The 23775-nt window shown below is 39.8% G+C and overlaps 1 protein-coding gene across 4 annotated transcripts in view; it reads right to left on the reverse strand.

The window, feature by feature from the left end:
- Window positions 1-13708, reverse strand: part of SULF1 (sulfatase 1) — a 161739-nt gene extending 148031 nt beyond the window's left edge. For all 4 annotated transcript variants that reach the window (XM_057735088.1, XM_057735085.1, XM_057735086.1 and 1 more), the window contains exon 1: window positions 13577-13708. The gene's annotated coding sequence lies outside the window, so the exon portion shown is untranslated. The remainder of the gene's footprint in view (window positions 1-13576) is intronic.
- Window positions 13709-23775: the final 10067 nt, after the last annotated feature.

The raw sequence follows: 23775 nt of genomic DNA on the forward strand, positions 1-23775 counted from the left end.
GAAAATCATAATTGCTTTCTGTAGGTACTTAACAACAACAAAAAGAAATCTAGGACATATTTTTAAAACAAAACTATCTTTCTGAAAAAAATCAAAGCCACACTTAAGGATTGTAAATTAATCTTTTATTTTGAATTATTAAATTGTTATTCTTGATAGTGCAAGATGGAAAATGTAAGTTAATGATTATGAAAGACATTTATAATCCAATAATGATTAATTTTACTTCCTTTACAAATAAGTCAGTTTTAGACATAAATTATGTAGGTATATAATGGTATATACACTCACATAATTTATAAAGCTATGAAGAATATGGCTCTTACACTTCTTTTGGGAAACGTCCAGTACCTGAGGACGTATTTCAAATGTTTATTTCTCAGTGAGGTGATGTCACTTAGGGACAGCCCAACTGTTGAAAGGCAACAGATTTCCCTAATTTAGCATATTTGGAATCACTTGAAGTGTAAAGCAGTGAAGTAGGAATTATAAGCCATGAGTTCTAACACTGATTACTCCACTCACTAGCTCTCTAGAATCCTCTCAGATTCAGTTTTCTGGTGTGCAGAAATGACACACTTGCTTTGCTTACCCAGAGATTGCACGTCCCAGTGATTTAACTCAAGGGAAAATGTTTTGAGGGAGTGATGGTGAATGTTGGCATCATCACCTGGGTAGCATTCTTCTGGCAAAAGTTAAAAGTGCCTTTACAGACAAGGCTCTTTATAACGAAACTATGAACTGTCAGATCAGTGCTTGTGTATTTCTGTTAGAATGGATTTTCCGCAAAGAACATGTCTAAACAGTAAATGCTTTTGCTGGTATTTGTTCCAATCCCAAGAATTCTCTGCAGGCCCTGATTTTTCATTATGGCACTAGCAAGAGGGGCCATGGGAGAGCTGGGTTCATGCCTCCATGTTCTCCTTAGTTCTAGTGTACAACTGACACATGAACGCCGGTTAGTCCTGGTAGAATTTTCTGCCTTATACTTTTTGATAAAGCCCGGCCTATAGAGCTATCCCTGGGGAGAATGAGTTTTAGGATTTTTAGGCTGGCTTCAGTTTCCTCAGATGTAAAATGAGAGATTTTTGCTTAGATGATCTTTAAGGTATACCTCTAATATTCTGTACTTCTATGATATTTCCCATGCCTTTCTTGGGAAATCTAGCCTTAATTCTGATTATTTAAGAAAACTACAAGAAATAAGATCCAGTAGCTCTTTCTTCTAAGTGATTTAAAGCCTCTTATCTCACTGGCAAACTGTCCTACAAATCAGAATGTGATTTTGAGCCGATGAATCTTTACAGTCAAATCCCACTACAAAAAACAAACAAAAAATATGATTTACTGTGGAGTTTACAGGGCATTTTAACTTATGATATGCAGCACATACTTCCATTCAGGTGGGAGGGGTCCATCTATCTGGCACCGTCCCCAAAATTCTGGTCCTGCCATAATTTTACATGTCCTTAAAAATGGAATTGTCACAATCTCCTCAGTTCAGCTCTCTAGAGAAATTAATTGATAGCACAGACTCCTCGGTGGCTGGCGTCTGAGTGACACCCAGCTCTACAATTTCACATCTAATCAAGGAAGATGGGAACTCTAGTTGGCCTATTGTCTGTTTGAATCTGTTTCTGGATAGAATCCAGCTGGCTCAAATGCAGCTCTGGGAGAGTGATGTAGGCGGAAGATGGAAAAAAATTAAGCCAGAAAACTGGTGCGTGAGACAGTGCTTTCCATGTAGTCAAAAGAATTGCCTGGTGTAGCTGTGAATTTACTTTTGATTAGTTTGCTAAAATTTCTCAGTGACTAAAATGCAATTTTCTATCCTAATTATCCTTGACCATTCTGGCTATGAATATATAATGAAGACCTATGGCATATATCAGATATACCGTCTTGAAGCTATGCTTGATAGATGCAGAGGTTTAAAACTCAACTTCTACCTTAACATTTCTAATAATAAAGAGAAGAAGGGCTTCCTAGGTGGCGCAGTGGTTAAGAATCCGCCTGCCAATGAAGGGAACATGGGTTCGATCTCTGCTCCAGGAAGATCCCACATGCAGCGGAGCAACTAAGCCTGTGCGCCACAATTATTGAGGCTGTGCTTTAGAGCCCATGAGCCACAACTATTGAGCCCATGTGCTGCAACTGCTGAATCCCACACGCTTAGAGCCCGTGCTCCGCAACAAGAGAAGCCATGGCAATGAGGAGCCCGCACACCACAACGAAGAGTAGCCCCCACTCACCACAACTAAAAGAAAGCCCACGCACAGCAAAAAAGACCCAACACAGCCAAATAAATAAATAAATAAATAAAAGAGAAGAAGCAATATTAAAAATCTGTGAAGAATAGCAAGAAATGCAAAATTGTACCTAATTAAGAGCTAAAATTATAGGCAATATTTTAAGTGGTAAAAGACCACCTATGAGAAGGAAATTATTAATGGTTGGTATAGCTAAGAAAGTTCCATGGAGGTAATGCGGTAATTATCCTTGAAGGATGGATAAGATGCAGACATTCACAAACATGATGGGAGGGCAGCCCGAGCCCAGAAAACAGTATGAGCAAATCCTTAGTAGTAGAAGTAGGTGATGTAAGTTTAGGAGATGCTGGACCAGCTTAGTAAAGAGCAGAAAGTGCATCAGGGAAGGGGGATGGTTCTAGTGGAAAGGATGATGTAGGTCCTTAAAGGCTGCTATTTTATTTTCAATAGTGATACGTCAGATGAGTGAGAATAAGAAAAAGATAAAGTATAAGCTCCATTTAGAAGCAAGACGTAACGCAGAACTGAATTAAAGTCTTTCCCTGTTCCCTTCACCCTCGTTTTTAGTTTCAAGGAGAATATTTTATTTATTTAGACTGGTCTTAAGGGAAGAGCAGCGTTAAGGAGAATAATGTAATCTAGATGGAGGGAACAGCAGAATAAAGGTAAAAAGGTAGTGGGTGGCCTGCTCCTGAAAGGTTAATTAATTTGCTCAATATCTCATTATTAATGGTAGTCAAGTTCTAGAATCCAGGTTTCCAACGTTTTTCCACTTTACCACCCTGTTTCTTTTTCCCAGCTGTAACACTACTGCCACTATTCAGCAAATTTTATTTCATTGCTAGTCACATTTTAATTTACTACTTGCCCAGCATGAAATATGAAATATGATTTACCTGAAGCCAATGAGGCAGTCCAGTGGGGTTTTCTAAGCTTCCAAAGGGGTTGGCACAGTGGCAGAAGCAATTGGAAGAATACCTCCAATTCCACTTCTGAGATGATGGTAGTGGCTGACCGGGATGGTGGCTCAATGGGTCTCTGATTTTAGAGCAAAGCAACTAATGAGAATAACAATCGCTATTCATGAAGTGTTTCATAAAGCTTATTTCCTCTCTGTTTTCTGTCCTTATTTTTGTTTCAGAAAACAGGACTGTAGGACAGAACATGTTTCGACTGGTTATTTTTTTTCCCCTTCCTCTCCGCTTATTCATTTTTCTTTTCTTACAAGGACCACGCTTCTCCCATTCCAGAAGTCTTTGTACCTCTGAGATAGGTCGACAGGCTGAACATGTAGGAGTAGAATCCTGAATTGAAATCTGAGTTTAGACAGTCTGAGATGAAGGAGTTTAGGAATATCAGTCCACATGCCATACCCTCCTCTCCAAACACACACACGAGCCCATTGACCCAAGACACAAGCTGAAGAGACCTAGTGTTAAACTTGACACTGGGTAAAAAGCTAAACCCTACTTTTGTGCTCGCTGCAGATGACATTTATTGCTCTAATGATGGCACTTGTGTATTCTAACTTTTCCCCTTGGTTCCTTGCACTGGGATGTCTTAAGAATGACCAATTCAGTCATTAGTCATTAATAGCTTCCAAGTATGTACTGACTCATGCCAATTCGACCCCTGTGTGTGGCAACCTAAATGAGAACAAGATTTACAGGTGCTGGCATTTCTTAGGCTGGCATTTCTCCCATAGGAACCAGGGAACATGGTTCAGAAAACTCAGCTGAGTGAAATAAAATGGGCCAAAGTCTTCATTAAAAACTTGAACAGAACCCAAGTCTCTTTTGAGGAACCAAAATGCTGTCAGGTCTCCACAGGTCAGTGTTAGTCCCACACATTTCTAGCAACAGGACTACATTTTAAATTCCATATCTGGTGGACTCAAGCAGTGTATTCTTTCAGCCATGCTGCTCCCAGCATCTAGTGCAAGAGTGTGAAATGGCAAATATAATCTTCTACCTCTAATAAAATTATACCTAATCCTGAAAACTATTCATTGATTTCATATCAAGGATGGCTCTTCTATTTTGGAGAGAAGCTTAAAATGAAATATGGCTGAAACAAAATAAAAGGGTAGGGCAAGAGGAGATAGAAAGAAAACCACAGGGGGTGGGAAACCTTTCCCAAACTTTAAAATTAAGAATGATTTGTCTTTGTAGTGAGTGAAAAAGTGAGTGTCTATATCACTTGTAAAGTAAGTCATTCGTACTTTCTGCAAAATGATGTCAATCAAGTTAGAAGCTGCAAGTTTATGAGCAGAAGCAACTTAAATATTTCATCTCTCCCTGCCTCTAGACTCTCTTTAAATTATATGTCCCTCTCCACCAACATTTTTTTAGTTGAAAGAAGAGAATTATAGGTATTTTGCAGAAGTAGTTTGTTGTTCTGACTTGAAAATCCCTTACTTCCCTAAAGTTTAAAAACACCAGAATAATTATTGGGCCAACTGTCTTCCTAATTGGAGAACAGATTCTTTTTATCTAAGGAGGAATATGTCATAAAAAAATCACAGTTGTGTATTCGGTCTTATATCCATTGATGATCCGAAAGTTAGATTTTATCTGTTTCAAATTATATTGTTAAACATTTATGTGCACATATTATTTCCCTGTGTTTGCATTACAAAGTTATCCCAGCCATAGCTTGGGATATTTATGGTGTTGCAAAATGAAATCCCACTTCCAGCATCCGCATTTTCCTTGGGTGGTGTCACCATTCCCTGGTTACCTGGGCTCGATGTCTCAGTGTCTTCTTTGTCACTTGTCTTTCCTTTGTCCTTTATTTGACCAATTACAAAGTTGTCGATACAGTCATTTAGTTCTTCACAATGTTTCTTACACTCATCCTTTCCTCATTCCCAATGCCACCGATGAGAATAGGTAACTTATTTTTTTCTTTTTTGGACCCCTGGTACCCTCCCAATTGTGTTCTCTCTCTCTCTCTGTCCCCATTCCTGAAAAACCTGCCACTTAAACTTCCTAAGGCATCTATTTCAACTATAAAATCCAGCCTCCCTACCTGATGTCCTGATGTGTCACGACACTCTAGAATCTGGCTTAATTTAGCTGACATGAAGTGCTTAAAATAGAAAAGAGTACAGAGTAGAGGCAACCAAGGTCCAAACTCTTTGTCCTCCTCCTTTGTCATCTTCTTCTCTCTCTTCCTCCATCACCCCTCTTCGCTCCCTCTTACCCTTCCTTTCCACCGTCTCCTCTGCCAAGTGCCTCCCTTCACTGTATCCCTAAACTGTATTTATGCAAATCCTCTGACTCAGAAATGCTATGTCTTGGCTTGAAATGACATACACAGTTTAGCTCCAAGCCTTAACTCAAGTGGTTCCTTCTGTCATCTTGGAAAAATAATATAGCTGTTTGAATCCTTACTAAGTTCTAGGCCCTGTGTTAAACATCTTACTTTTGTATCTCATCGAACTTTTATAACCACACGTTGTGATCATCATATCCCCATTTTACAGAGAAGGAAACTGAGTGAAAGAGGATAAATAAATTGTCCCCACAGAGTTTGTAAAGAATGGAGGTGGATCACCTGCGTAATGATGTGGAGAAACGTCTTGTCCGGCTCCGGTTCCAGCTCCTCCAATAGGGGGCTCTGTGGACATCTCTTCTATTTAATTAGCATTAATAATTGATACTTAGCCACAATACTCTTTGCATTACTGCTAAAAAAATTGGGGCGGGGGAGCACATCTTCCACTCACAGCTAAACTAGAGATTCCTTCAGGGCAAGGATGGTGTCCTATATTATTTTGTATTCCTCTCAGCACTAGGATAGAAATACAGACACAGGAAGTTCTTGAGTATACATGGACTAAGTGAGTTAGCACAGGGATGCAACTTTCTGAACTTTTGACTCCATTTGGAAGGCACCTAGGGCTCTTCCTTAGAACATCAGATCAACTGCCAAAAAGTAATTTAAGCTGTTTGATACTGAGTCTATCCCTCAAATCTCTTTCAGTAAATATAGATGTCATATATAAGACTGGGATAACACACGCGAAGCCTCTAGGTGTCACGAATAAAAAATACTGCATGTCCCATGCTTTTATTCATTTGCTATATCCAGAACACTTTCTTTTTTCTTGCCAGTGTGAAGCTCTCAAGAGGAAAAAAAGGAGCACATGATTTGTAGGGGCCTCTTTTTGTGGGGGATGCACTTCTTGTAGATGAAAGTGAAAAGCCGAAGTTTCCAGAATCTCTGGATGCAACGCCAAGCACATCTGTGTACTAGGACATTCTACTCAGGGGAAGATTGATTATTGGCAGGTGAAGGTTAAGGGGGAGGCTTTAAACTGGCAGGAAGTCTATTCAGAGGACGTGTTGTATTATAGAAAGGTGATTTAGATGCTAAGCCATGTTAGCGATAGGAGTTTGGGGCTAACAGCCACAGGTGCACACTTCTAAATTAACTTATCAATAAATGCACACTCTGCATGCACTTCATCTGTTCTCACCAAGACCCTGGTATAGCTAATATCTCATAATACGCTAAACCTTCCGTTTTATGTTAAGTTAATATAGCAGGTGTTGCCTATGAGTTATAACACCATACCACAAAATTGGACAATAAACAGAACCCCCTGTAATTCAGATTTCCATTTTGTTTATTAGGAATGTGCTCTTATTGCTCAGAAAAATGAGAAGACGCTTAGATTGTTGTTTTGGGGGCCTCTATCAAGGGAATGAGTATAGGAGGATTTTCCCAAGTTCTTGAAATAAACTTGTTTCAGACCTGTTACCTATTCCATGAAGTGGAAAAGCTGCATGTATTAGTAGCTCTATTTGCAGATGGGAAAAAAAAAACCATAGAACAAAGTAATAAAACTAGTTCAGGGTTTCAGTTAATTGCAGCAACAGACCTTTTTTCTAGCAACCACAGTTTGTAGCTGAGCTGAAGACTTAGACAATGCCAACAACAGAATAGAGATGAAAACTGAGGAGAATAAAAAAAACACCAGACCAAGGAGAATAAAACAAAAGCAAAAATACACGAAAGCAGATGAATGAACATCTACTTCAGAGTCAATTGCTTTGGAACAGAAAATTCAGTTACTGTAGTTTTCTAACATGATTGGATAAGGGATAAACCAAGTCTTCTTCTTACTGTGGTTCTTCTCTTATACAAGTGTCCAGTCTTGCTCATGAGTGTATCATCCACGTGAATCTTTATTTTACGTGTAACCAGAGACATCTAGTCTCTTGCCTGTTCCCAAATACAATGCCCGCTGTCAGCCATCTAACGCTCTTGTGTGAGAATTTGAGTATTATTACCGGAAATGTGTAGATTCATTTGGGGACACTCTACCTTCTCACCCAGAACCATGTTGTGTCTGCTTATTTATTTATCATAGTTGTTCAACATCAACCTCACCCACTACAGTTATTCAACGGTGGCATGGCTGAGTTTCTTAGATTCACAATTTCAAATATGCAGAAATAGATTCTCACAGATTTGTAGTTGTGTAGTAAAAAGAAGATCAGTGTATAAGAAAAGGTTTTACTTTTAAGGTCAAGTGGATGGTTACTTTTTTTTTTTTAATTAACAAAGTTTTAACACACTAGTGTGTGGTAATACGTGGATCCCATATTTTGAGCAGCTAGTTTATCTGCTAGAGCTAAAGATGAGGTCAAGCCATGTAACTGTTAATGCTTTGTTTTGAAAGTTCTCTAGTCATGTTCGCTGGGAAGAGAGAGGCATCTCCAGATAGACTGCCTTGCCCTTCATGTAGGGGAGTTCCAGTTTCTTTCCTCTCCCTGGTCTGGGGCAGATGCAGACCAGATGATCAGGGTTGGAAAGAATATCCTTTGATCTATCCCAAGATCCTGAAAACTGAAGCTGAATGACCAAGGTCCCAAGGATGTATTTGCTAGGTGGCATTTAGTGCTTTGTTGAGATCATTGCTCGGTCAGCTGCCCTTCTGGGGAAAGGGTACAGATAGACGGCTCAGTGTTTGATGGTGGGTGCAGAGTTTGGGAACAGGTCAGAGCTCAAGCTGATTGCTTTCAGCTTTTTGTTCAGTTTGGTTTAAAGGTGAAGGACAGCAAAGGTCCCAGCCCCTTGTTTTGTCTAAATGGTATCTTGCTTTACCAATTACTTCTGGAAGCTTGACCTGACTCTCTACAATGTTTTGCCAAGTTATTATTTCTTTCTAAACAGTGGGCCAGGAGGAAGGAAGAAGAGCACATGACCCTTTGGTGAATTCAACTCCCTGCTGGGGTCCACTGCTCGGGCTCTTTGTTCCCCCAGCCCTGCAGCCCAGCGCCTGCTCTTTGTTATCCTTTAATGCAGGACCCAGGACTCCCTCCTCCCTGCAAAGGGTATTCAACTGTCACCATTGTCCCTACAGGTCCATTAACTCAGTTGCTCCAAATCCCTAAATGCCAAAAGCACCCTCTCTTTTTCTCTCTCTCTCTATCCTTGCCACCCCCCACCACCCGCCTTTGGTGGCAGAGAAAAAGGCTGAAGGAAGACACACTCTAAATAAACAGATAAACAGAATGAATGATTGACACGACCGAGATGAACACAGTCATGCATCCTAGATCTATATCTGTATCTATATCTGTATCTATATCTATGCATCCACCCACCTTCTCTCTCCCCCATTTATTGCGCCTGCACTGAGCTAGGTGCTTTGTGGTTTTCTTCATAACAGCCCCAAGGAAAAGATTCCCATCTTCATTTTACAGCTGAGGAAGCTGAACAGTTAAGTCACCTGTCCAAGGCCATGCAGCTAGTGAGAGGGGGTACCTGGATTAAAACAGGAGTCTGTCTGAACCCAAACACTGTACTCTCCTGCTTCCAAAATCATATTTGAAGTTTCACACCATAGAGGGACAGCTAGTTGATGTAATTCCTACCACCGAATTAGAAGACTGAAATAAGTGGGGATTTTTCAGGTAATACTCAAGCTTAATTTTGGACAATCGTATCACACATTCTGCCCAAGTGGCATTTTTCCTAAGCTGCCCCCAAATACAACCAGTCAAGTTTCATCAGTTTTTCCTTTTCTCTTATGAATGGGGAGGAGACTATTAGAGCCAGTAAATGGCTCTAAAGTGGGGTAACTAGAGAGGAAAGTGCCTTGGATGTTTGAATGTCCCTGTGAGCTAGCCGACAAACATTTACTAGTAAGGCATAAAAGTGGGCCATCCAGTCCCTGTCTTAGGAGACTTCACCCTACCTGAGAAGTCAATTGATAAAAAGACAAAGTAGAAAGTAGGGTTAAAAAAAACAAGGTAATTGTGCTAAGTGCAACCCATAGATAACTAATGGTCAGCCTCTGTGGAAGGAAAACATCACTGGGAGATGTAGTCAGGGAGGCTTCCTGGAGGAGGTGGAACTTAAGCAGAAGCTTTGAAGAATGAGTATATAGAGGTGAGGAGGATGTCCTCCACACAGGCTTATAAACGTAGAACCAGAAAGAATGGCGCACATGATGATAGACTCTCATTTTGCAGACAAGTTGGAAAACTAGAGTGATTGGGGTGAGAGAAGAGATCAGGAAGTGGGGGATGTTAAGCCGGCCACTTGAGCTGCAGGGAAGGGTAGACTTCTGCTGCTTTAGGGATTTGGTGGGAGATACAGTTGGAAAGTTGGGGCGGAATAACAGAGGGCCAGCGTGCCAGACTGAGAAATTCAAACTTCATCCTGTGGAGAATGAGGGTCCCTGTGGTAATTCTCAGCTGAGTAATACTTTGCTGGAAGCCATGTTTTAGGAAGCTCAGCCCACAACTGGTGGACAGGAGAGAGGGAAGTGGAGACAAGAGGACCAGTTAGGAGGTGGTTGTAATGACCGCCGTGTGATAGGATCATTGCACGGGAGCGGTAGCTGTGGGCCAGATGTGGGTGACGCTTTAAAGGAAGGACTCACAGAATTTGATGACAGATTGGCTAATGGGGGTGAGGGGATATTAGGGAGGAAAAAAGCTAACAGGTTAATACCCCTCCTTCCCAGCGTATTGAATTCAAGTTGAAAATATTTTAAATAGGAAACATATTTCAGAACAAACTTTTCCCATAAAATATCTTCTTTCAAATATCTTTCCTCCAGCCCCCCCCCACCATGGAGCTAACCTAAAGGAAAGGTAAATTTACCATATGACCATAGACTTAATTTCATACATGAGCCTCTTTTTCTTCAAAGTCAATAATGATTAAATGATTAAAAATAATGATCTATTTAGAGTCAGCTCCTTAAACATTTTAATCCTCTTAAATTTACTCCATGCTCTCCACACAAAAAATATTACAGAGGGAAAAAAGAACCAGATGTCCTGACTTGACCCATTGGTTGGCCTCATCCACATGGCAACGGTTGGTGAAATCTCAATACTCAGTATAAGAAATCCTGCTTTCTGGATTCCTAAAGAATAAACCATTTAAAATCTACAACACGAAAGAACCAAGCCCCTATCCATTCCCATATGGGTATATAATTAAGACAGGAAATGCAAAGTGTCACACTTGCCACTGTCTCTGCTATTACAATGGAAGTGACCGCAGCAATCTGCTTGAAGTCACATACATTTCCTTAGAAGGAAAGATTAGAGCCCTTTTAGCTCTTGGATGAAGGTTCCCGCTCATCATCTACCACAAGTTCAATGACTGTCTGAATTCATGTATTTTAGTTTTTCACGCCACAGTCAGAAGGGGTTTTGTAAGTTAATGGATCTAGCTTTCAGATTCAGATTGCTTTTTGCCTCTGAGATTTGTCACCTTACTTTGTGCCTAGATCACAGGATGTAGCCACAGGGCAAGTCGAGATCTCCCCTACTCCTACCCCCCAGTGATTTTCCCCTCACTGGGAGGGATACCCAGGGCGCTCAAACACTTTCACAGCTGTTAGAATACTGATGGGAACTTCATGTGTGTTACCAGCACAAGTGCTGTCAGGAAGAAACCAAGTGTCAAACTGAGGTATGTAGAAGTCACCATAAATATGCCTCTGAATGTTTACCATCTGGAACAGTGCATTTAGATTTTGACAAGAAACTAGGATTACCCTGTGGGTACTTTTGGTTCCTTGAGTAACTTCATATTACCTTAGCCTTGTTAGGGGGAGTAACACACAAGGTTGCCTTCTCAGGATGTGGATTTATTATTTCTCAACACTTCCTTTCTTGTTTCCATCCTGCCTAAATCCTGCGGACAGTTGACTTTTTTTTGAGGGGGATGAGGGTGGGGGGGATTCTCCCATATTGCCTAAATCCTGGGCAGGCAGCCTGGTGGTCAGCCTGCAACATTAGCCCCACAGGCTTGTGGGGTGGGGCGGGAGGGGGGTGTTCCCCTGGCTAAACAGCACCTCGCCTTTGTTAGATGCCATCATGCCAGATCTCCCAGAGGAAGAGCCCAGAAGTGAGGAGGGACTTTCCTTTCTCCTGAAGTATCTGTGCGGTGGTGAAAAATGGCTTTGGGAGCCAGCGCTGTACCTGCTCCAAGCTGCGCCTGTGACCCTAATCCTGACACCACGCCAGATATTAGTTTGCTTTTCTGTCCTTATTTTTTTAAACCCCAGTTCCATTGTAAAGCTAAAAATGGAATGACTGGAATTCCAAAACACTTCAGCTTAGGAACTTAGTCCTCTTTGGGTTATATAATATTGGGAATCGGATCTTAGTCATAATAACTGCCTGGTTATTTATGAGGATATTTTCTCATTGAAGATTTTTGAGATGATTTCAGAGAACACTCTGAATAACAACTAGACACTATAATAACAAATTCTTTTAACCTTAATTTTTTAAAAAGAGGGTTAATAAACCATAATGGAAAAGAAAAATAGAGATAAATTTAAAAAGAGGATTAAAAAAATCAACTCTCTCATTGCCAAAAATATATGAAATGCAACTTGAAACATATTTTTTCAAGCATCTTTTTTTTTTGCAGCTAAATACAAAAATCACAGAGCATTAGCCATAAAGCCTGTTATTCAACCTACAAAACAGCTCCTATTTCAGAATAGCTTATATACAGTATTATTCATAGAATCTCTCACCTGCCAAGGGTGAGGACAGTGTTGGGTTTCTCTACCCAATGTGAAAGTCCAATAGGAGCAGGAATTCTTAAGCACCACAGGTATCTGAACACTGAGGTGGGAGCGCAAGTCTGTTAGGGTGCAAAAGAAGGAACTCATGGACTCACCTCACTAGATCACAAACTTGAAAAATGAGATTTTTATTTTTTTGATCCCTGTGAAAATAGGGCATCAACTTGAAAGGCCTGTGCTATACCACAAATTAAGCATCCGATATAACCCCCATTGCTACCTTCAGTTCAAGTTTACTTTGGTGGTGCTTTCTGGAGAGTAGTTACGTTGATGGCTACTCATATATATGATGACGACTCATTTTGTATTACCAGATGACCATTCATTTCCAATGACTAATTTGTAATTAAAGCCTTTTTTTTAACGTTTGGTTAAAACCAAGCCAGAAAATCTATTTACATTTAATTAACACTTCAGATAGCCTGTTAAAAAACCCATAAATGTAGGACTTTAACGATCCATTACAGAGATGCTCCTTTACTTTTCAGTGACTTGTAAAACTTTCACAAACAGATCTGCAAATGAATTAGCTCCATCTGCTCCCCTGCAGCTGCAAAAGGGCTGTGTTAAAAAGCGTTTTCCTACTTCCTCCTTTTCTGCTTTCCTTCTAGCTCTAAGCATTTTTGTTTTAAAGCCGCTCTCTCAGCTGCTCCGAAGGCAGCCCTCCTTCTCTTAAGGAGTTTCCAACTTTAGAGTCCATCTCCAAATTGTTTTCGAAACATTTGGGTCCATCACAAATCAGACAGGATCTACATTGCAAAAATCGGGGAAGAAAGCTTTTCCATCTCTGCCAGCAACTCAGCAATAGACTCTTCAAAGAATCTTGATCAGTTGGGTAGTAAAATGCAAGAGTCTGAAAGTGACTTTTAATTTCGAAAGCTGAGAGGCATGCTTTCTTGGACTTACCCATCCTTTATGGACAATTTAGAGCTCCTGTTTTGAGTGTGCAACGAGGATATGAAGGGGTGGGGACCAACACCGCTTCCAAAGACATTTTCTGAGCTACACCTTCGAGAGCAAGGCTTGAGGAGTGTTCGTTCTCTAAAGACAGCCAAGCACCAAGCTACGTTCACTGGTATCTGTCAGCCGTACAATAGCAGCATTGATAGGAAAGCAACAACTGGATTTGACAAGTGTGCTGTGCTAGCATTCCATTCAAAAGTATGTTGAGAGAGAGAGAGAGAGAGAGAGAGAGAGGCAGAGGCACATTCAATGTCTTTTACTTTACCTGAAAACACTGCTTTTCTTGTGGCTGCAGAAAATGAATTCCTCCTCTTCTTCCCCAAGCAAAGTAGTTCTCTTGCCTGCAACTCTGGCTTGGAGAAGACCACACAGCTCCAGCGAGGCAGCCTTCCTGCTCCTAATCCCCACTCGAATGTGATGACACACACTAACCCCAACCATCTGGTGAAACACGTCCTCAAGCACTCAGCACAGTGGTGTGTCAAGACGGGCTGCCCAATCCAATTGCTGGGGCTGGGTGTCTCTCACCGACTGGAGGCTGAGGGCAGGGCTGAAACTGGAGGTCTGAGAACTCCCAGTCAAGTAACCTGAGATTTTCCGAGAGAAAGAACTGCTATAAAAAGAGAAGAAGTGGGAGGCGCTAAAGAGAAGGTGGAGGGAGTGAATTATTCCGGTGGCCAGTTGTGCGGTACTTTTCACAACTCCTTGTGCGCCCCCGGGGGGACCATGGGGACCCTCCGTAGGACGCACAGAAGCACGAAAAATCTTTTCCTGCCAACCTAGGGAGCGCAATCTTCTGAGAGCCCCGCCCAGGAGATAAAAAATTCATCTTGACATACTGATAAAGTGTTCATGTAGGAGTCGTTTGCCCTGAAATGTGACATCTACATTTTGAAATCTAAACTCCTACCTTCCTTTGATGAGATCGCGGCTGCCTCCAACATTCCTGGGAGGAAGAGGGTGGGGGCACAGCTAAGAGCGAAAACTTCTCTCTTCCCACGGACAGCTCTTGACGGTTTGCCACGAGCTGAACTTCAGAGACAGTCAATGAAAATCATTTTCATTTCTTCTACTCGTGTAAAATAGCACGCGCTCCCATAGATAAAGCTGGCTTTTTTGAATCACTCTGCCTTCACAGACATCTCTTTGTAAAAAGCACTGGGTACCAGAGGGCTGCACTCTGTCATTGATTATTTTTATTGGCTTCTAGTTAATGGCACTTATAATGTCCATATAGCTCAAACAGCTCATTAACAATTTTGCTTTGAAATGTTTTCAATTTGGGGGCCATTTCAATACCTCCTTCTTCTTTGCATTTCTTTCTTTTTGTTTTTTTTTTGCAGTTCTCAGAACTGTTTTATAGAACTAATTACTTTGATAGCAGTTTGAACCAGAAAATGACTATACTTGTTACAATACTTTTAAAGAGCTATCTGGAAATAAATTAATTGCTATAAATCTTATCACTTTAAAAAATTCTATCAGACGTCTAAGGAATGTTGATAATCTGAAATAGAAAACAGGAATTTGAAATATTAGCAACTCCCTGACTGTCTGTGCGAAGCCAACATTTTAAATATTGTACTTTTTGCATTTCTTTGAACTGGGAGGGGAATCACTGGGAAAAAAAAAAACCCTTTAAACTTGCCTAAAGCACGAAAATTTAGACTACAAATAGATAGCTCACACTCAGAATGCCTATATCACAAAGAGCATTATTTCAGTATCTAGAAAAATGGACTTGACTAACTTTTTTTTTTCAGGAATTTTTGTGTGATATTGTATTAAGATACTTGAAAATGTCTCCTGTTACAATTTTCTGAAACACAGGATTAGAAAACTATTATTTTCAGACAATGAATTTTTCCTGTAACTGGGCTGTAGAGAAGAAAGAAAAAACAAAACAGTATTGGAAGTTGGAGTCCTGATTCATTTGCTCAGTTTCTTCCCAGAAGTGATTATGAGGTGTCTGTTTCACAATATACAGTAGATTCACTAAACCACTACTCCTAATCAGCTAAATCCAGATACACAATCAACACTGAAACATTCAACAATGGCAAGTGGCCCCACGGGGCTAAAACTTCCTTCGGGCACCATAAAATTTTTAATAGCGCCAATTATTGCAAGGCAATTTTTTTCATTAAAAAATTTTTTTTTTCTTTTGGTTAATCCAACCAGACTCATGTCTGGAAATCTGGATTACCTCAACTGCGTAGATTTTGAAGACCCTGGAGACGTTATTAAGGTAGTTTGCCTTCTCTTAAACTGTAAATTGAGTAACAAAAGTAAAACCTAAGAAACTGTAAAGGTGTTGTATCACGTTTTATCAACCCTGTGCTGGTAACACACCTTCTGTGAGACATTTCCCCTGGGATCCTGGCTCTGATCTACACTATTGTGGAAAGAGATTTTTAACACAAGCATTTCTCTTCACTTCTTAATCATAAATCTTTTCCTGAAATCTCAGTAACTGCTTCTCTCTTATTGATAACTTCAGTTGTTATCCTACTTAAAACTTGCTCTAAAATTAAAAATAGAAGTGGAACAACAGATCATGGCCATTTCTTGTGATCTTAACACTTGCCCTGTGCAGTGTCTGTAAACATTACCTTTCAAAAGTACTGTAAAATGAGCCCACAACAACACATTTTGGGGTTGATGTTCTGAAATGCTTTTGTTAGGGAAAAATCAACTCAAACAAAGACCTGAAGCTGGTGCTACAGGATAAGATCCGGGCTCCCCTTCTCTCTGTAACCAGCTCAGCAGTGTCAGTTTAGAAGTTAAGAATTTTCCATTACTTCCTTTCCTTTTCCCTTGCCATCTGCAAATAGTTTATTTTTTAAGAAAAAAAAAGTGAAATTGATTCTGTCTTGAAAGATCGAAACCTAAAATATGACACGTTCTAAAAGATGATATTCAGCTTTTGAATGTCATGCTGATCAGAGTGAGGTTGTGTGCAGAGAGCATAGCTTCATCATAGGAATGAAGTAGGGACGCTCCTAAAATGAAAGACTAATTGTAGGTAACGGTGATATTGAAAAATAGCCCCTCCTATTCTGTTCCCACAGTTAAAATGTCCCTTTACTTATTAGCTCCAATTAGTTTCCATGGTAACCGACCAGCCCTTGTAAACCCGCACTCGGAGCTTCACTCATCTTTGTCTAGACTGAGCTCACCACCCTTCTTCCTCCACAGACGGCAGTTTAGCTAGGTCTAGATCTATATCCATATCTTTTGCACACACGTAACAGGCACACAAGTGCCCACATCCACATTATTACTAGTACAATGGTGGCCAAGGGAGAATGGAAGTGGCGTTTAATCCCTGAGCTACAACGCGTGCATCTGCTGCCACCCTAATTTTTTCCCCTCTTGGTTATTGTTTCTTCCAGCCTTGTTCTATTATCAGCTGTTTGCTGCTTGTAATTTCTTTTCAGGGAAGCCAATACAGTATAATAAAAACCTCATTAAACAGAAACACCTATCAGCCTCAGAGAAAGCCCTAAATAACTCCTTTTTGTCTAAAGAATCATTAAACTGAAAGAGAAAAACCACTTGTTTGTCATGCTTGGAAAAAAGAGAACAAAGCCAGCAGAAAGGTTTACCAAGCCAGGGGGCTAATATGAAGATTTAATGCACTTAAGACACCATGGCTCTTTCCCCCTGGTGCTGCCAGTTGGCCAAGAATCCCAACTTGGGCTCAGTAAACAAATAATCAAGGAGGGTGAGTGAGCCTGCCTCTCCAGACCTTGGTGGGGAGGGAGGGAACCCAGATCTGCAGCATCCTGGCTGTCACAGGCTGCACTGTGCCCACGGGGCCATGGGCAGGTGATGCTGCTGGGGTGCCCGGATGTCAGTATGACTACAGAAGAATCCCATGGAAAGTGGAGGAAGACCTTCAGCAAAAGCTTGAAATTGTGAGAACAATAGCAAGACAAGCGCTCTCATAATTTGTACTGACTTTACTTCTTTGGACACAACTCAATTTTACTTTTATTTTATTTTATTTTGGCCACGTCATGTGGCATTTGGGACCTTAGTTCCCAACCAGGTACCGAACCTCTTCCCCCTGCAGTGGAAGCACCGAGTCTTTAACACTGGACCGCCAGGGAAGTCCCACATCTCAATTTTAACTCAGTGTTATTTTGAGGCAAACCATTTTTTATAAGAATTGAGATGATGCCAATAGCTTGGAAGCTAATCCTTTCGTTATGTCTGTGCTTAATCTTGATAAGAGTAAGTCAAAATGGTAGCCTTAGATTTCTCCTTTTCATATAACCTCTGCTACCACCACTTTTCCAACACCTGTTTTGGCATAACTAAGACCCAAATTCCCCCTACTCTGCTGCTGAAATGTTTATTCTTAGAATAGTTTTTGAGGTTAGCTCTGAGGTCATCTTTATGTATTAGGAAAGAAAAAAGTTCTGATCACCAATGTTTTATCTGATAGATATGGGAATCTGTGAAGCTCCTTATCCAGATGAATTCTTTTCTTTCATGGTAATGTCCCTTTAGGTTTTTTTCCTTTAAAACAAATGGCAAATGTCTTCTAAAGTCCCATGATGTTAGAAATATGTGTGATAATTAGTCCATTGCTATTCGTATCATGTGAACTGTCTGTATATGCCCAATAAATCTTATAATTTGGAACATCCTGCACTTCTAAATTACTCAGGGCTACGCAGACATTCACTTACTCTCCTTCAGCTAAACTTTACTGCCTTTATTCACATTGAACCAAATCATTGTCAGAAAGAGAGGGGAAATTATTGCCTGTTAAATGAAGTCACATGGTATGCAACAAGCGTTAGACTTGCTCATGTTTTCAATGACTGCAGAGCTATAGGGGAGCTAGTTGTGACTTTCAAATCAGATGAATGGTTTTATCCCTGAAATTAAGTTCCTTCCAGGAAGCACAAGCCTAAGTTTGCTGAAAAAGGGTGTGTAGCTGCACTGTAAATAATTTCAGGAGGATGAAGTGGGATGCTAAACCACTTAGGACAAAACAGTGACCCACAAACGGGGTAATTTAATAAAAGACACTGGATTCAATAGAATATGGCAAATAGGCTAGTAAAAATTTAAAAACCTATTTGAAATCCATATTGTGGAAATCAGTCTTTGAGGTATTGGATAATAGTCCTCATTTGGGCAGACAGTTACATTTATGAGACATCATATTAGAAAATATAGATATCAGGTAAGAGAAAAAATATGCATTTTGGCAATAAAACTTGAGGTTTTATTGGATTCCCTGGGAGGCAGGATTGGGATATTTGAGATGGGGTGTATATCCGAGACCTAAAGAGTCACGTGATTGTCTTTCATTTGTATTATGTATATTTCCCAGTTAAGGTAAATAGTGTGAAAGAAGGAAGGAAACTGGATGCAGGGATGGGCATCACTCATGTCCAGAGACTAGACCAGAGTTTTGCTTTTGGAAGAAATAGATAAAATTGAATCCCCTTATTTTAGAGTTGAGAAAAGAGAGGCCAACCCTCTAAGTCATTGGTGGAATGAGGAATAACCCCAGGGTTCAGTCTGTTAGCTCACCTCTTTTGTTCTCAATAGCAACATGCACTTTTATTAGAAAGAAAATTCAAAACTGCAAAGATTCTCTGAAACTGGAGTAAGTATGTTTTATTGCTGTTACATAATTTGAGAAATTACTGGGAATTCAAATGCACAGAATACTTTTAGTCCTGCAGTATTTCTTCTTTAAGTCATGAGAGTGCTTAAAGCCGTGGGATTTGGTGGTAGGTGTAATCATAAATGCCACAGAGCTTTACTTAGTAATTATTGGATAAAACGATTTTTCTTGTGGCCATCCTTTATTGCAAAAAGTGGGATAGATCCCAGGGGACACATCATCAACCTTTCTCACTTTCATGTCTTTTTTTTTCAATATACAGGATTAGAGATTTGGGGATATCTCAATAAGATTAATGCTATGTTGATTTAGGAAGAAGTGGATATCAGATCTTGAACTGAAATTTTTCCTTGCTAGGGCCATAAGAATTGGGAAATAGGGCAGGAATATGTCCCAATGATTTGCCTAATGCCTGGGAAATTAACCATGGTATATTGCCCTATGTACTAACCAAAATCATGTTGTAAAAAGTAGAGTTCACTGCTTTTCTGACATTTATTTGAAAAATTTAAAATAGAAAGGTGGGTCTTAGACAAGTTGAAGACATAAAAACTTTAGTGGCAAAACAATAATCACTGAACACCACAACAGGACACCATAGAAGAATGCATACGTAGGGCAAAAGTAGTTCCATAAAATAAATAACTGTTGTCAGTTAAAAAAAAAAAAAGAAAGAAAAAAACAGGAAGACTTCCCTTCTCTTGGGCCCACAAGCCAATCCATTTTAAAATCACAAACTCTTTGAGAGCAAAAGCTGTCTTATCTTTGCATCTCTTCTCTTTAGAATGCTTTTCTTATCTTTATTGGAGTATAATTGCTTTACAGTATTGCGTTAGTTTCCACTGACAACAAAGTGAATCAGCCACATGTATGCATATACCCCCATATCCCCTCCTTCTGGAGCCTCCCTCCCAACCTCCCTATCCCACCCTTTTAGCTCTTCACAAAGCATCAAGCTGATCTCCCTGTGCTCTGTGGTAGCTTCCCGCTGGCCATCTATTTTACATTTGGTGGTGTGTATATGTCAATGCTACTCTCTCCCTACGCCCCAGCTTCCCCTCCCCTCCGGTGTTCTCAAGTCCGTTCTCTATGTCTGCATCTCTATTGCTTAGCACAGCGCATTTACAAAACAGGTTTTTCAATAAAAGTTTCCAATGCTAACGGGTTGCTTGTCTTGGTAAAATTGACAAATGCTACTTCTTGAATGACCTAGCTCAGTTTTTCTGGGGAGATTAAGTAGTTAGCTTGAAGGCCCTTACTTCTGAATACATAGCCGACCTGCTGAACACATAGCTAGCTACTCAAAAGCAGAGCATAGTCCCTTGACATAATTTCTTTCTCATTTTCGGGAGGGTAATATGGTTCTAGTACTCAACACTACTGGGAAGTAAGTACTTGTGTAAGACTTTCTGAATAACTGACCGAAAACAGCTGCACACGCATACTTGTTCCAATTACAGTCTTTACCAAGAAACCAAAGCTAACAGATGTTAATAAAAAAAAAAGTTCATTTCCATAGAATATAGAGTTTGTTACATGACTAGCCATCTTCGGTTGCTTACTCAATAGGCCAATGGAATTTCTGTAAGCTAAATGAAAGCTTGGCTTTTGTTAGATTCTTTTAGAAAGATAATCGACAAACTGACACTAGTAGCCTATCCTTTTGCTGGTCTTTCTTAGTTATCACACACCACGATACACAAAAAATGCAAATGTATAAAATAGAAAACTGCCCCTTTTTCTCTTGCTAGTTGTAAAATGTCGTTTGCTTATTATTTTGACAGTCGTGATTCCTTTCATATCAGCTGTTTCCAAGGAAGACTGTCGAAAGAGCAGTCACAATGTTTTTGCAGTTGATTTTAAAGGCAGATTTATCAAGTATTTTCCAGCAGAGCTTTGTTAAAAATAGGACACCCCTATGCCAGTGTTAACTCTTTCTTATGCTAAATAGCTCTTTCTGGTTTAAATTAACAAAAGCTTTGATTTCAAGTGTAAATATGTCAGAAGCTAAAGCTGAAGTAGTTTATTTCCTCTCTGCTTTGCATCAGTGAAGATTTCTAATTAATGGTTTAATTGCCCCTAATGTCATCAACGACAATTTTAAAGCCACAAGCTATAAAATAGTATACTTTTAGAGGTTCATTACCATGATTCTTATTTATTCTTAAAACAAACATAATTAATTGTTTTTGTTTTTGTTTTTTTTAAATTTTATTTATTTATTTATTATTTTTTGGGGGGTACACCAAGTTCAATCATCTGTTTTTATACACATATCCCCGTATTCCCTCCCTCCCTTGACTCCCCCCCCACCCTCCCTCGAGTACCCCCCACCCTCCCCGTCCCACTCCTCTAAGGCATCTTCCATCCTCGAGTTGGACTCCCTTTGTTATACAACAACTTCCCACTGACTATCTATTTTACAGTTGGTGGTATATATATGTCTATGCTACTCTCTCGCTTTGTCTCAGCTTCCCCTTCACCCCCCGCCCCCTCCCAAACCTCGAGTTCTCCAGTCCATTCTCTGCACCTGCGTCCTTGTTCTTGTCACTGAGTTCATCAGTACCATTTTTAGATTCCATATATGTGAGTTAGCATACAATATTTGTCTTTCTCTTTCTTACTTACTTCATTCTGTCTGACAGACTCTAGGTCTATCCACCTCCTTACATATAGCTCCATCTCATCCCTTTTTATAGCTGAGTAATATTCCATCGTATATATATGCCACATCTTCTTTATCCATTCATTTGTTGACGGGCATTTAGGTTGCTTCCATGTCCTGGCTATTGTAAATAGTGCTGCAATAAACATTATGCTACATGTTTCTTTGGGGATTATGGTTTTCTTTGGGTATATGCCCAGTAGTGGGATGACTGGATCATATGGTAGTTCTATTTGTAGTTTTTTAAGGAACCTCCAAATTGTTTTCCATAGTGGCTGTACCAACTTACAGTCAAACCAACAGTGCAGGAGAGTTCCCTTTTCTCCACACCCTCTCCAACATTTGTTGTTTCCAGATTTTTGTGATGATGGCCATTCTGATCGGTGTGGGGTGATACCTCATTGTGGCTTTGACTTGCATTTCTTTGATGATGAGTGATGTTGAGCATCTTTTCATGTGTTTGTTGGCCATCTGTATGTCTTCTTTGGAGAAGTGTCTATTTAGGTCTTCTGCCCATTTGTGGATTGGGTTATTTGCTTTTTTGGTATTAAGCTTCATGAGCTGCTTGTATATTTTGGAGGTTAATCTTTTGTCCGTTGTTTCATTGGCAACTATTTTTTCCCATTCTGAGGGTTGCCTTCTAGTCTTGTTTATGGTTTCTTTCGCTGTGCAAAAGCTTTTAAGTTTCATGAGGTCCCGTTTGTTTATTCTTGATTTTATTTCCATGATTCTAGGAGGTGGGTCAAAAAGGATCTTGCTTTGATGGATGTCATAGAGTGTTCTGCCTATGTTTTCCTCTAGGAGTTTTAGAGTGTCTGGCCTTACATGTAGGTCTTTAATCCATTTGGAGTTTATTTTTGTGTATGGTGTTAGAAAGTGTTCTAATTTCATTCTTTTACATGTTGCTGTCCAATTTTCCCAGCACCACTTATTGAAGAGGCTGTCTTTTTTCCATTGTATGTTCATGCCTCCTTTGTCAAAGATAAGGTGCCCATATGTGTTTGGGCTTACTTCTGAGTTCTCTATTCTATTCCATTGATCTTCCTTTCTATTTTTGTGCCAGTACCATACTGTCTTGATCACTGTGGCCTTGTCGTATAGTTTGAAGTCAGGAAGCCTAATTCCACCAACTCCATTTTTCCTTCTCAAGATTGCTTTGGCTATTCGGGGTCTTTTGCATTTCCATACAAATCATAAGATTTCTTGCTCTAGTTCTGTGAAAAATGCCATTGGTAATTTGATAGGGATTGCATTGAATCTGTAAATTGCTTTGGGTAGTACAGTCATTTTCACGATGTTGATTCTTCCAATCCAGGAACATGGTATGTCCCTCCATCTGTTTGTGTCGTCTTTGATTTCTTTCATCAGTGTCTTAAAGTTTTCTACATACAGATCTTTTGCCTCCTTAGGCAGGTTTTTTCCTAGGTATTTTATTCTTTCTGTTGCAATGGTGAATGGGAGAGTTTCCTTAATTTCTCTTTCTGCTCTTCCATTGTTAGTGTACAGGAATGCAAGAGATTTCTGTGCACTGATTTTGTATCCTGCTACTTTACTAAACTCATCAATTAGTGCTAGCAGTTTTCTGGTAGAGTCTTCAGGGTTTTCTATATATAATATCATGTCATCTGCAAAGAGTGACAATTTTACTTCTTCTTTTCCAATTTGGATTCCTTTTATTTCTTTTTCTTCTCTGATTGCTGTGGCTAAAACTTCCAAAACTATGTTGAATAATAATGGTGAGAGTGGACACCCTTGTCTTGTTCCTGTTCTTAGAGGGAATTCTTCCAGTTTTTCCCCATTAAGAACGATGTTGGCTTTTGGTTTTTCATATATGGCTTTTATTATGTTGAGGTAATTTCCCGCTATGCCCATTTTCTGGAGAGCTTTTATCATAAATGGATGTTGAACTTTGTCAAAAGCTTTTTCTGCATCTATTGAGATGATCATATGGTTTTTATCCTTCAATTTGTTGATATGATGTATCATGTTGATTGATTTGCGTATATTGAAGAATCCTTGCATCCCAGGGATAAACCCCACTTGATCATGGTGTATGATTTTTTTAATGTGCTGTTGGAGTCTGTTAGCTAGTATTTTGTTGAGGATTTTTGCATCTATATTCATCAGTGATGTTGGTCTGTAATTT

This window comes from Hippopotamus amphibius, chromosome 5, assembly GCF_030028045.1.
Source record: "Hippopotamus amphibius kiboko isolate mHipAmp2 chromosome 5, mHipAmp2.hap2, whole genome shotgun sequence".
NCBI classification, from domain to species: domain Eukaryota; kingdom Metazoa; phylum Chordata; class Mammalia; order Artiodactyla; family Hippopotamidae; genus Hippopotamus; species Hippopotamus amphibius.